Here is an 11,568-nt window from a genome sequence, read left to right as displayed (position 1 = left end):
TGTTTTGTGAATAAGACTGAGGCCCCAAGCTACCTGCCCGAGGTCACACATCTGGGTGAGGGCATGATGAGTTTGGGGTTTGACCTCAGGTGTGGCCAGCTCAAGAGCCTGTGGGTCTTTCCCACTATGCTTGTTGAGCTAGAGGGGCGCCTGGAGATGGGGTTCCATTGTGAGGACTTATCCACTGAGTCCTATGCCTTTCCCAGGGAATAGAAAGCTTCTATTCCAGGTCTGGGGAAGAACAGAGATGGATGGCTGATCTGGGGGCAGAGAAGTCTAGACCGTGTGTTCTCCCTTTTCTCTCCTCTCCCATGTTAATCCTTAGCACGGTCGGCCCCAGACTCAGCCTCAGCCTCAGCCTGGGCTGCTAGCATGACTAAGCCTTGCAGTTAAAGCTCCCAGCTGGCTCTCCGCTGGCCCTACCGGCTCCACTGAGTCAGGACCCGCAGAGCTAGGCCTTTCTTTTTAGGGAAAGGTCCAATGTGGAGGCTCACCTGGCTGAAGCCTACAAAAGGCCAGGTATCCAGGCCCCACCACTGCCCCTCTTTTGTCTTGCTTTTCTCTGGGGCAGTAGAACGCGCAACGCAATTAGATCACAGCGCCAGAACTCATTAGCTGCACCAGTCAGGAAGGGTCATAACTGTGATAGTTCCAGGGCGTTGTGCTCCAGAGACTGGGCTGAGAGCACGCTCTCTCATTTTCTGTTTGAGTCCTCACGACAGCCCCTTGCGGAAGGTAGGATAATTGCTTCCATCTTACCGATGTGGGATTTGCCTGTGATTGTGCAGACAGCAAGTGGTAGAAGGTCTCACTCTGAACGGCCATGTCACAGTGCTTTCTGTGACTATGGCCCCGAGCCTCACTTTTTCCGTCTGTAAAATGGGACTGCCCATTCCAACCTGAAAACACTGCTACAACAACACAACGAGAAAACGGAGGCAAAGCGCTTAGGACAGGGTAGGTGCCCGGGAAATGTTAGTTGCCTCAGTGTGTCAGTCGTTCAACAAGTGTTTAGTGGGTTCCTGCCCATTCCAGACACTGGGTTCGGTGGGGATGGGGCAGGGAACACACAGGCCACGTCTCACCTGCATGGAGCCCAAAGCCCAGTGGTGAAGATTGGCGCTAAATAAAGCATTACACAGACTTGAGTGGATGATTTCTGGTGTGCTCGGTGCTGCCAGAGAGAAGTACAGGGTCGGGTAAGGACTAGAAATGGGCGAGAATGGTGCCTGGGGGAAAGTGAGGTCAGGAAGCCTTTGTGTCCCGTGGCACCAGAGAGGCTCCTGCCTCCGGCATCGAGAGGAGTCCTCAGGGTGGAGAAGACAGAATATTTGAGAGGCAGAGGGGCTCTCCCCCCATCTCCTCTGCAACAGGAAAAGCCTGGGTGGTCTTATTCCAGCAGTTCGACCTGACCCAGGGAAAGATGCACTGGTTCTACGGGCAAGTATCACCTGCTGGGCAGCTGGGACCTTGCTTAGCAGATGGGTGGGGGTGGAGGGGAGACTCGTGTCTGAGGTCTTTGGAGGCCAAACTGACCTGGGCTTTTTATGCTCTTGCCGGCCTGGAGCAGGCCCGCCCCTGCCTGCTGTTGAGTTGACGGTAGCCGGGGCCTACAGCTGAAATCCCATCTCTGGTGCTTATTTTCTGCGAGTGATGTCAGTTCTCGGGGCTTCCGTTTATCTGGTCTTAATGGGGGTCTTACTGGCCATCACTCTGCTTGTTTTGAGGACTTAATGGAAGAATGTATGTGAAGCTGGAATTAGTTATTATGCTTTACTAAAAATCTCGAGAGGGCATACTAGTTGCCAGGCATGATGTTAAGCACTTCACCAGCATTGCTTCGTTTGATTCATTTCACAGACCCCGTAAGGAGGTGCCTTCATTATCCCCATGTTGCAGAGGGGGAAACTAAGGCTCCAGAAAAGTTAAGGAACTTGGTCAGGGTCACAGAACTGGTGATAGATTTACAAAGGGAACATAAAATACATCAAGATACTGCAAATGAATTAAAAACCACAGCTACAGTTTATGGAGGACCCACTCAGGGCCAGGCAATTTGTGTAGGGAACCCGGGTCTGCCTGGCTCACAGGTGACTTCTCTACTTTGAATCCAGGGCCTCTGTGAGGTGGTGGTGGGAGTTTGGGGACACTATTTCCATTTGACCCTGACCTTGCTATCAGGAAGGGCTGTAGACAGAGACAGATCGTCCATAGTTTCTTCAAATGAGATCACATGTATAGTTAGGATTGCCACATTTAGCAAACAAAAATGCTTTCAGGAAAAAAAAAACCCAAATAATTCTTTACTTTATGTCCTAAATATTCTAGTTCCTTCTAACTCTTAAGTAGAGACACACCTATATTAAAACACTATTTGCCATTTATCTGAAATCTGAATTTGACTGGGCATCCTATATTTTAGCTGGCTACCCTATTTACTGCCCTGGAACCACCCTGATGAGATTAAGAGAAAAAAAAATGTCACCGTACAACTTATATAACGGCCCTGCCTATAGTGCTGTATGGATTGATGTTATTAAGAAGTCCTGAAATTATCTTGGGACTATCTTGCATTTTGTGCGGTTAAAAGTCTTTAATTTGTTCAGTGTTAGTCTTTAAAAGGGGCTACAGTGTTTTGTAACCTTAAGCTGGGTGGGCAAACTATGGTCCGTGAGCCAAATCCAGCCCCAAATAAAATATATTTTATTTATACAAATAAAGTTTTATTGGAACACAGCCACACCCATTCATTTACATATTGCCTATGCCTATTTTCACACTACAATAGCAAAGTGAAATTGTTGCAACAGAGACCGTATGGCCTGCAAAACCCAAAATGTTTTCTATCTGGCCCTTTATAGAAAGTTTGCTGACCCCATTGCTGTTATTATTGCTGTTGATCACAGCTTACGCTGTTAGCAGTAGAAACATACAGGTCCTTGCATATGGACATGGTGGAGGGGTTACTGGAGTTTGGCATGCTGAGATGCCATTTCTTAAATTTTTAAAAAATGTTTATTTATTTTTGAGACAGAGAGAGACAGAGCATGAATGGGGCAGGGGCAGAGAGAGAGGGAGAGAGAGGGAGACACAGAATCCGAAGCAGGCTCCAGGCTCCGAGCTGTCAGCCCGGAGCCCGATGCGGGGCTCGAACTCACAGACCGTGAGATCATGACCTGAGCTGAAGTCTGATGCCTAACCAACTGAGCCACCCAGGCGCCCCCTGAGATGCCATTTCTAAGCCTCTGAGTATCCTACCTGGCATGGAGAGGGTGTCCAGTGAAAGCCCTCCCCAAACTTTTTTCTCTTTTCTCAAATTCCTTCCATTTTCTCCTCTTGGACAGGGAGGGCCCCAGTCAACTCCCCTCCTCTCCCATGGAGGTCTGCTCTGTAAATTCAAAGCAGGTTTCTGCTGCATTTTGAGCCCTGTCTGCTTTCCACAAATTTCACCTGGCTACAAAGTAGTCATGTGCATAATCCCTTGATTAAAGTCTTCAGCCGAAGGGGGAGGTCTGTGCCCTGGTCCTGGGCAGTCCTCTCTCTTTCTGCTTGACAGTCCCATCTGCCTGTCAATTGGGGTGCAGAATTTGTTGAGTTCCCATCCCCGGGGCTTGGTGTTCAGCTGGGTTTAATCGCAGCCCTCCTTGGAAAGGGTGAGTATGCAGATTGGAAACAGGAGACGTGCTGGGTCAGGAAGCAGCATCTGGGAATTCACCCATCGCCTGCTGCTTCATACCTGCCTCCCTTCCCCAGACCTGGAGAGAAAATGAGTCACCTCTCCTGCCTGAATGCTCAGGAGTCCTTACTTTTTCCCCCTTCCATCTGTCCATCCACATATCAATTCACATATCCATCCATCCAACGATCCATCCATCCATCCATATCTCCCATCTCAGAGCCATTTCCCAGGGAACCTGATCTAAGACAATTCTCTTTTAAAATTCAAATAAACTTGTCAAGAACTGTGAAGGGTCTGAGATGTTACCTACTTGTAAGTTAACAAGTTTCCTTGCACCATTTCATGGATGCTGGCAGAAGACACAAGACTCTTGGGTCAGAGACAAAAGACATTATTACCTATAGCGAAGCAGACGGCATGAACTTCACCAATGGATGGTGGGGTGTGGAGGGGCCAGGTGGCTGCTATACACGCAGTGGGTTTTTGTCATAGCTGAGGAACTCCAAACTGAGGGAACTGAATCCTTGTACAGAAAATTTGCCTGACTTTTGCCCCAGAGGAAGACATTTTCTTTGTTACACTGGACGAAGGACACTTTCGCCCACTGCTCTGGAGGCAAACACCATCTCTATCTTCCAGGATTGTTCACTACTCAAATATCCTTGAAAACATAGTCAGAATCTTGGCTCCCAAGCTGTTTGGAAAAGTGAGAGGCCAGAGAGAAAGAATTGTCTCCCAACAACTATAATTTGTTTCCTTTAATTAACTAACTGAACTTTTTAAATGATAGCTTTTGTACCTAAAATGAACAGTGTGCATAACTGCCATGGATCATTGTAGGCATTTATGCTGATCATAGATACCTTACCCTTTCACTGAAAGGCGAAATGTATCTTATCACTGACAAGCTAAAAATCCTACAAGGCAATGTCCACTATGAGTTACACTTAGAATCACTGCCTATGTTGGGAAGTCAATAGTCAGATAGCAACAATAACCTCGAATGCCGTGTCTTGTATGTATTACTGACGCTGCTGTGATGATTGGACATGATTGGAAACCTATGTGATTCCATGACCATTTCTCCCACACAGTTTAGGGATGCCAAAAATGACACTAAGTTGGCATTTGGCTGTTGGCTTTCCAAAGTTGAAGCCAAGAGCAGATTTGGGCTGAATTCTGATGCTGAAGTTGAATGTTAATGCATCCCAAACTATAACACAGAATGGTCTTATAATGGCACTCCATTCACTCAGGATAAACTGGTGTGGGGAGCTGGGGAGGGGACAGAGGGCTGAGGAAGTAGATGAGTGGGGTCGCAGTACCTGACTAAGCAAGACAAGGTTAAGGTCAAGGGACTTGAGCTAGTTGGCCCAGCTGGCAAAGGTCAGAGCCTGGGTTTCGCCCACAGCAGTCTAATTCCAACAGCCAGATGCCGAAGTGCTCTGGGGGATCTGCCATTCCAAATGGGGAGCATTCCAAGCCAGGGGAGGTAGGGCAGTGTTCAACACAGTGAAAGACAGGACAGACTCTGACCCGGCAGCGTGGCTGTTGGCTGTCAGTAGCCCTCTGCTTTGAGGGTCCCAGCTGAATGTCAGCTCTGCCTGGAGGCAGGAACTAGTGAGGACTTCCAAGCACTTAGCTCTGTGCCAAGTGTAAGGATGGCCTGGAGGAGGTATCATTATGGCTTCCCAGCTCAAAGCCTAGGGCAGAGACAAGCTAAGTGTGCCTCAAATCCATTTTCTCATATTCCCTGGGCTCACAGCTAGACTACATTTTCCCACTCCTTGCAGCTAAGTAAGGCCATGACTGAGATTCTGCCAGTGGGGTGGGAGTGGGGGTGGGGGAGCCACTGCTAGGCCTTACAGCTTCCGGTAGGAGCCTTTGTGCTGCCACTCCTATTTCTTGGCCACCTGCAGATGATCTAGAAGACTCTGAGGCCCTAGGAGGTGTTGGAGCCACCAGATGGAAAGGTCTTGGGTCCCTGAGTGACATCATGAAGCACAGCCACCAACTTTTCATCATCATGGGAACTTGACGTGAGTGAGAAGGAAGTGTGTATTTGGTGAAGCCACAGAGAATTTGGGATTTTTTACTTAATGTTATTCTTTTTAAGGTATCTCGTGTCACCCCGAATATTACAGTTCATCTGGTCAGCCCAGACTTTGATATTCCAGCCATCAGTCCACAAGCCACATTTACTAAAGCCATGGAAGCTGCCTCCCTCTCTCTGTCCCTCTCTCTCCACTCTGAGCTGCACTGTGATTGCTGAGACATCCCTGCCACAGTCCTAGAATAGGTCCCTCTCTCTTTCCTTGGCTTTAATGCCATCTTGTCCCATGTCTTGGGTGGTGCAAGAGAAAGAGTCCATGGTTCAAATCTGTGTTTGGGTCTGTGCTCTGCCATTTATAATCATTCCAGGAATATTTACCATGTGTCAGATACTGTTCTACCTGTTTCCGATGTATTAACTCCCTGTAGCCTTGAGATAGGCATCATTGCTATCCCTACCCAAGGTCACACAGCCATACGTGATGGAACCAGGACTCACACCCTATCAGCCTGGCTCCAGAGCTCAGGGTATTTGTAACCACTGCCTCCCTTCCTTGCTCACTTCCCATGCACAGCCCAGTTCCACATCACTTGGTAAAGGGATCAGGGCAGCATTTCCAAGTGTGAAATAGGCTGCCTCTAGAACCCAGAGAGTCCTACCAGGTGCTGTGTTCCCTTCTTCATGGTGGGGGCTATGTGATACATTAAGTTGTTCTTTACTTTTGAGGGAGTTGACTCAGCATGTTCCAGAACTACTAGGCCCTTAAAAATGTCACTGATATGGTGGGTTTTGGAATCTTCATAGAGTTTTTCTCCTGTTCTCTGTAAAGCTGGTTTCTTACCAAGGCATCCAATATACCTGTCACTTGTTCATGCAGTCTGATTAACATGCCAGGCTTTCCAATTTAGGGTCTACTACTGTGATCATCTATCTACAATGTCCAGACTCTCTGCATGTCTTTGGAGTGTGTTATGATAGAGGTTGGGAGAGTTAACATAGTCCTGGAAAATACTGTTATGCACGCCTCATGAGTATGAAATGCTTCTGGTTCTCCTTCCTAATGGGGTTAGAATTACATGCATTTGCCAGATCAACAGCCACATACCATGCACCTGACACCACGTTAATCTGCTTTAGCAAAGACACCACCTCCAACATGGCAGTTGCAATTGGAGATGCTTGGTTGAGTTAGTGTTAGTTCCCTATTATTTCCTTTAGTGGGCTTGGCACTCTCCTGGCCCTGTTGTATTGTGATTAACTCTAGTCACTGGTCTGGCAGCCAGGAAGAGAGATGAGGGTAGATTCTGAGTGAGGTAGATCTTTTTTTTTTTTTTTTTTCCTTCAAGGTACAGGCCTCTGCGTCATCTTCAAGTGGGAGACAAATGCTAGCATTTAACAGGCAGTGGTTCTGCACGCTCATGGGGTTCAGAAAAACTCAGGGATTCTAGATTTTTAAGTGCATCCACCTACAAGTTCCCACACCTCAGGGTCCCACTCCTTCTAAAAAATTTTTTTAATGTTTTTATTTATTTTTGAGACAGAGAGAGACAGAGCATGAGCAGGGGAGGGGAAGAGGTGGGGGGCACAGAATCTGAAGGAGGCTCCAGGCTCTGAGCTGTCAGCACAGAGCCCGACGTGGGGCTCGAACTCACAGACTGCGAGATCATGACCTGAGCTGAAGTCGAACACTCAGCCAGCTGAGCCACCCAGGTGCCCCAGGGTCCCATTCCTTCTAAGCAGGACTATGATGCTGGCAGAGCAGACTTGCTGGAAAATCCAACCTTCTCTGAAGCTTCTCTTTTAGTTAACTCTGGGCTTGGTTCTCTGCTTCCCCTGGCGTCTCTTGAAAGAGATGGAACCCCTTCTGATGTGGCCAAGGAGAACTCCTGGCTTTTACACTTCACCTTCAGTTGGTAATTAATCACGCTCAGCCTTTTAACCGCCTTTCACTAATGTATCGCTGATCGTTGGCAACACTCATCAGCCAGGGTGGTTACGATGGCCTCTTTCCCCAACTGTCACATGTCCTGGCGATGCTTGTGCTGCATTTCGTCCCACCAGAGCCCCTCACATTTCACTGCTGGGGAGAGTTTTTCAAGCTGCGCCACTCCAGCCTGGTAGGGGGATCCTCTGAAGGGGTGAGGAAAGCAGGCCCGGGCAGAGGGAGGAGATGAGCCGCCAGGCAGTGGAAACAAAGGCCCTCCCAATCCTGTGGGCGTCTCTGGAGCTGGGATGGCTCTTCCAGGTTGTTGGAATTGAGGCCAGGGGACCAGTGTTGGGATGCAGGCTGCCCTGGAAGGGTGTAGCCTTGGGTGAGGTGGCTCACCTCGTCGGAGGGCCATTCCTTGCGAGGGGACTCAGCTATGTGCCATCCTCAGGTGACACGGCAGGCAGCCGAAGAATGAGCGAGTGTCTTGGTCCTGAAAGGGGCCATCTCCATGGGGCATCACGTCTTCCTCTATTCATTCCCCACCTTCCATGCTTCTCAGGATGCTGGTCCGCACCAGTGACCTGAATTGCTCATCGCGATGTTGGCTCCTTCCCTCACCTTTTATGTCTATGTATGTGTGCATGTGAAGTTTTCAGAAAGAATGCGCAAAACTGTTGATAACGATAGGGAACTAGGGAGCTGGAGAATACGGGTGTGGAGACAGTTTTCTTTTCACTTATACAATCTTGGTTTTGCACCATGTGCATTTGCTTATGTCTAGACACACTTTTGTCAAATAAATGAATAAAAATCCCAGGAAAGTGAAGAGCAACTGAAAAATATCATGTCATTTCTCAGGCAGTTTACAAAAATCATTATTTTATTTTATTTTATTATTATTTTTTTAATCTTTATTTATTTTTGAGGGAGAGAGACAGAGTGAGAGCAGAGGAGGAACAGAGAGAACGGGAGATGCAGGATCCAAAACAGGCTCCAGGTTCTGAGCTGTCAGCACAGAGCCCGATGCGGGGCTGGAACCCACGAACCGTGAGATCACGAACTGAGCCGAAGTTGGACGCTCAACTGACTGAGCCACCCAGGTGCCCCATTTTATTTTATTTTTTAATTTACTTTTGAGAGAGAGAGAGAAAGAGAGAGAGAGAGAGAGTGGGAGTACAAGCAGGAGACAGGCAGAGAGAGAGGGAGACATAGAATCCCAAGCAGGTTCCAGGCTCCGAGCTGTCAGCACAGAGCCCAATGTGGGGCTCGAACTCAAGAACCGTGAGATCATGACCCGAGTCGAAGTCGGACGCTTAACCGACTCAGCCACCCAGCCACCCCTACAGAAATCTTTATTAACCACATTTTCCCCAGTAGTCAAAGTGTTGAATAACCATTTTAGGATCCTTCAAAAGTTTTACAAACATTTAGGAAATGCACATGTATATGCATCTTTCAAAAGGCTTTGCTCTAAAGTATCGCATTCTGTACTCTACCTGCAGTACCTCAGTCAGTCCCTCACTTTATCCACACAACCCCTTGACGTAGGTCTTATCACTACCCCAATTTTACAGGTAAGAAAAGACCCAGAGAGGTTAAATGACAGTGGGGCATGCTGATGTTCCTCTTATCTGTGATACTAAACTGCCCCTTTTCTTTGACCCTCATACTCCCCTCCAGGGGGCAAGACAGGGATTCTCAAAGACAATTTGCTAGTAAGAAACTGAGATCCTGATGGGGAAATGACCTGGGGGAAACCAGGGCACCGCTGGGTCTTGAACCAGGGTTTTTGACTCCCAGGCTGGGCCTGTGTCTCTCCGTGTTGGGGCCCTGAGCGGGCGCAGGAGGCCTTGAAAGGAGTGACATGGTGGGCTGGAAGGCCAGTGGCCCCGGAGTCAGGAGGTCATCACCCTGCCCTGCCCTGCCCTCAGTTTCTCACACCAACCAAGGGGTCAGGGGGGAAGGGACTTTATGGCCGAGGGGATTTATGGCAGAGACAACAGTTTGTTCTCTGAGCTGCACTGGCCTGAGCCACCCAGGGAGCAGTTTTACACACACCCCTGCAGCCCCCAAATGGGGTTTCCAGCTGGAGCTCTGGGGCCCACCCCTGGGCCGGAGCCTGAGATGGCCCCATTTCCCATCTGTGCAGGAGCCCTACGGGGTCCGTCTGCTCCTGTGAACCCTCCATGAACCCCAGAGAAAGAGGGAGCGGATTGGAAGGCCCCCTGGTAGGGGCCAGACTCCTCCCAGGAGCTCAGAGCAGGGGGAGGTCAGGACCCCAGCCAGGGGAGCAACAAGTCTTCTGGGATCCCCTTGCTGCATCGATCTCCCCCTACAGAAGTCTGTTTATGGCCCTGAGGCCCCTCAGCTCAAACAGGATTGTCACCTACTCATTCCGTCGGACCCAAGCCTCTACCCTCAGTTTTCTGTTCCTTAAGCTCCAGCTGCTCATGTCTCCCAGCTGCCGAATGTCCCCCTGGAGGTTCCTCAGGGACTGCCAACCCAACTTGGCCAAACTTGAACTGCCCACTGCCTCCCCTTCCTCTCCTATCAGCTTGTTCTTGGGCAGTGGTACCTCCACTTATCTTGGCTCTTGAGCCAGAAACATGGTCCTCCCTGATGGCATCATCTTCTTTCAGTCACCAAGTCCTGCCGTTGCTGCTTTTAAAATATCTCCCAAGTCTTTGGACCTCAGAATTCTCTTCCTCAAGGACCTCAGTATTTTTTGTCTTAAGGCCTCAACTGATTGGATGAGGCCCACCCACATTATGGAGGGTAATCTGCTTTACTTAAAGTCTACTGTTCAAACGTTATTCTCATCTTAAAAATATCTTTACAGCAATATCTAGATTGGTGTTTGACCACATATGTGGGTACCGTGGCCTAGCTAACTTGATACATAACATTAACCATCACAGCATGTCTGTGTTTTGGTATACCCGGAATGCGGATGGGTGGCTGGCCTAGTGGATCCATGAATGATGAGTGGATGATTGGACATGTGCTTGGAGTGATGGGTAGCATCTGGTTGGTTATGCGTTTGGTGGGAGGATGGATGGGTGGATGAATCATGGAATGCTTGGCTGAGTGAATAGGTAGGGGGACACATACATAGGTGGCTATGTATATAAATGGGTGACTGGTTGGGTAGTAAATAGATGGGAGGGTGGATTGGTAGGTGGTTGAATGGTTGGTCGGGTAGTTGGATGGTGTCTAGTGGGACCCATGGGTGGACGAAGTACTGGTGTTTGCATATGTGCATGCACTGATGGACAACTGTGTGAATGCTTGGATGAGTGGATAAGCGGATTGATGGATAATTGCATGATTAAGTACATGGATTAGATGTGGCTATGGATGGATGGAAGGGTAGGTAAATGGGTGGATGCGTGTGTGAGTAAACGTATTGGGCAGTGAATTTCTTTGGGAAAATGCGAAGTTGAGAAAGTGCTAAAGACAGCAAGGTCTTTACTCTGGAAGAGAGCGCCAGTAGAAGGAAAGCGACATGTCATGTACCATTCACGTGATTCGTACAAGTTCCATCATTTTTCTGAGCCTCCATTTCTTCATCTAAGAAAAGGGAAAAAAACATTCTCTTACCTGGCAGGGTTCTATGATGCTCAAGTAAGATATGTATGCAAGTGTCTGGCACAGGGCCCCGAATATGGTTAAGTTCCCCAAAATGTCCATTTTCTGCATTCCTCTGCCTCTCCTCCTTCTTCCTTCTTATACTTGAGTGGTAGGTTATGATTTACAGGACAAAGTCATACTGAGCTCTTCTTTGGATGCCCCCACTCCAGCTCAACATAAACATATCCCTGACATTGCCGACATGATCCCTTGAGCCCCACACTTGGGCATAGAATACCCCCACCCTCAGCCTCTCTCATCCCACAAGGGACACTA

This window comes from Felis catus, chromosome A1, assembly GCF_018350175.1.
Source record: "Felis catus isolate Fca126 chromosome A1, F.catus_Fca126_mat1.0, whole genome shotgun sequence".
Lineage (NCBI taxonomy): Eukaryota > Metazoa > Chordata > Mammalia > Carnivora > Felidae > Felis > Felis catus.
Note: the sequence above shows the minus strand (reverse complement) of the source record.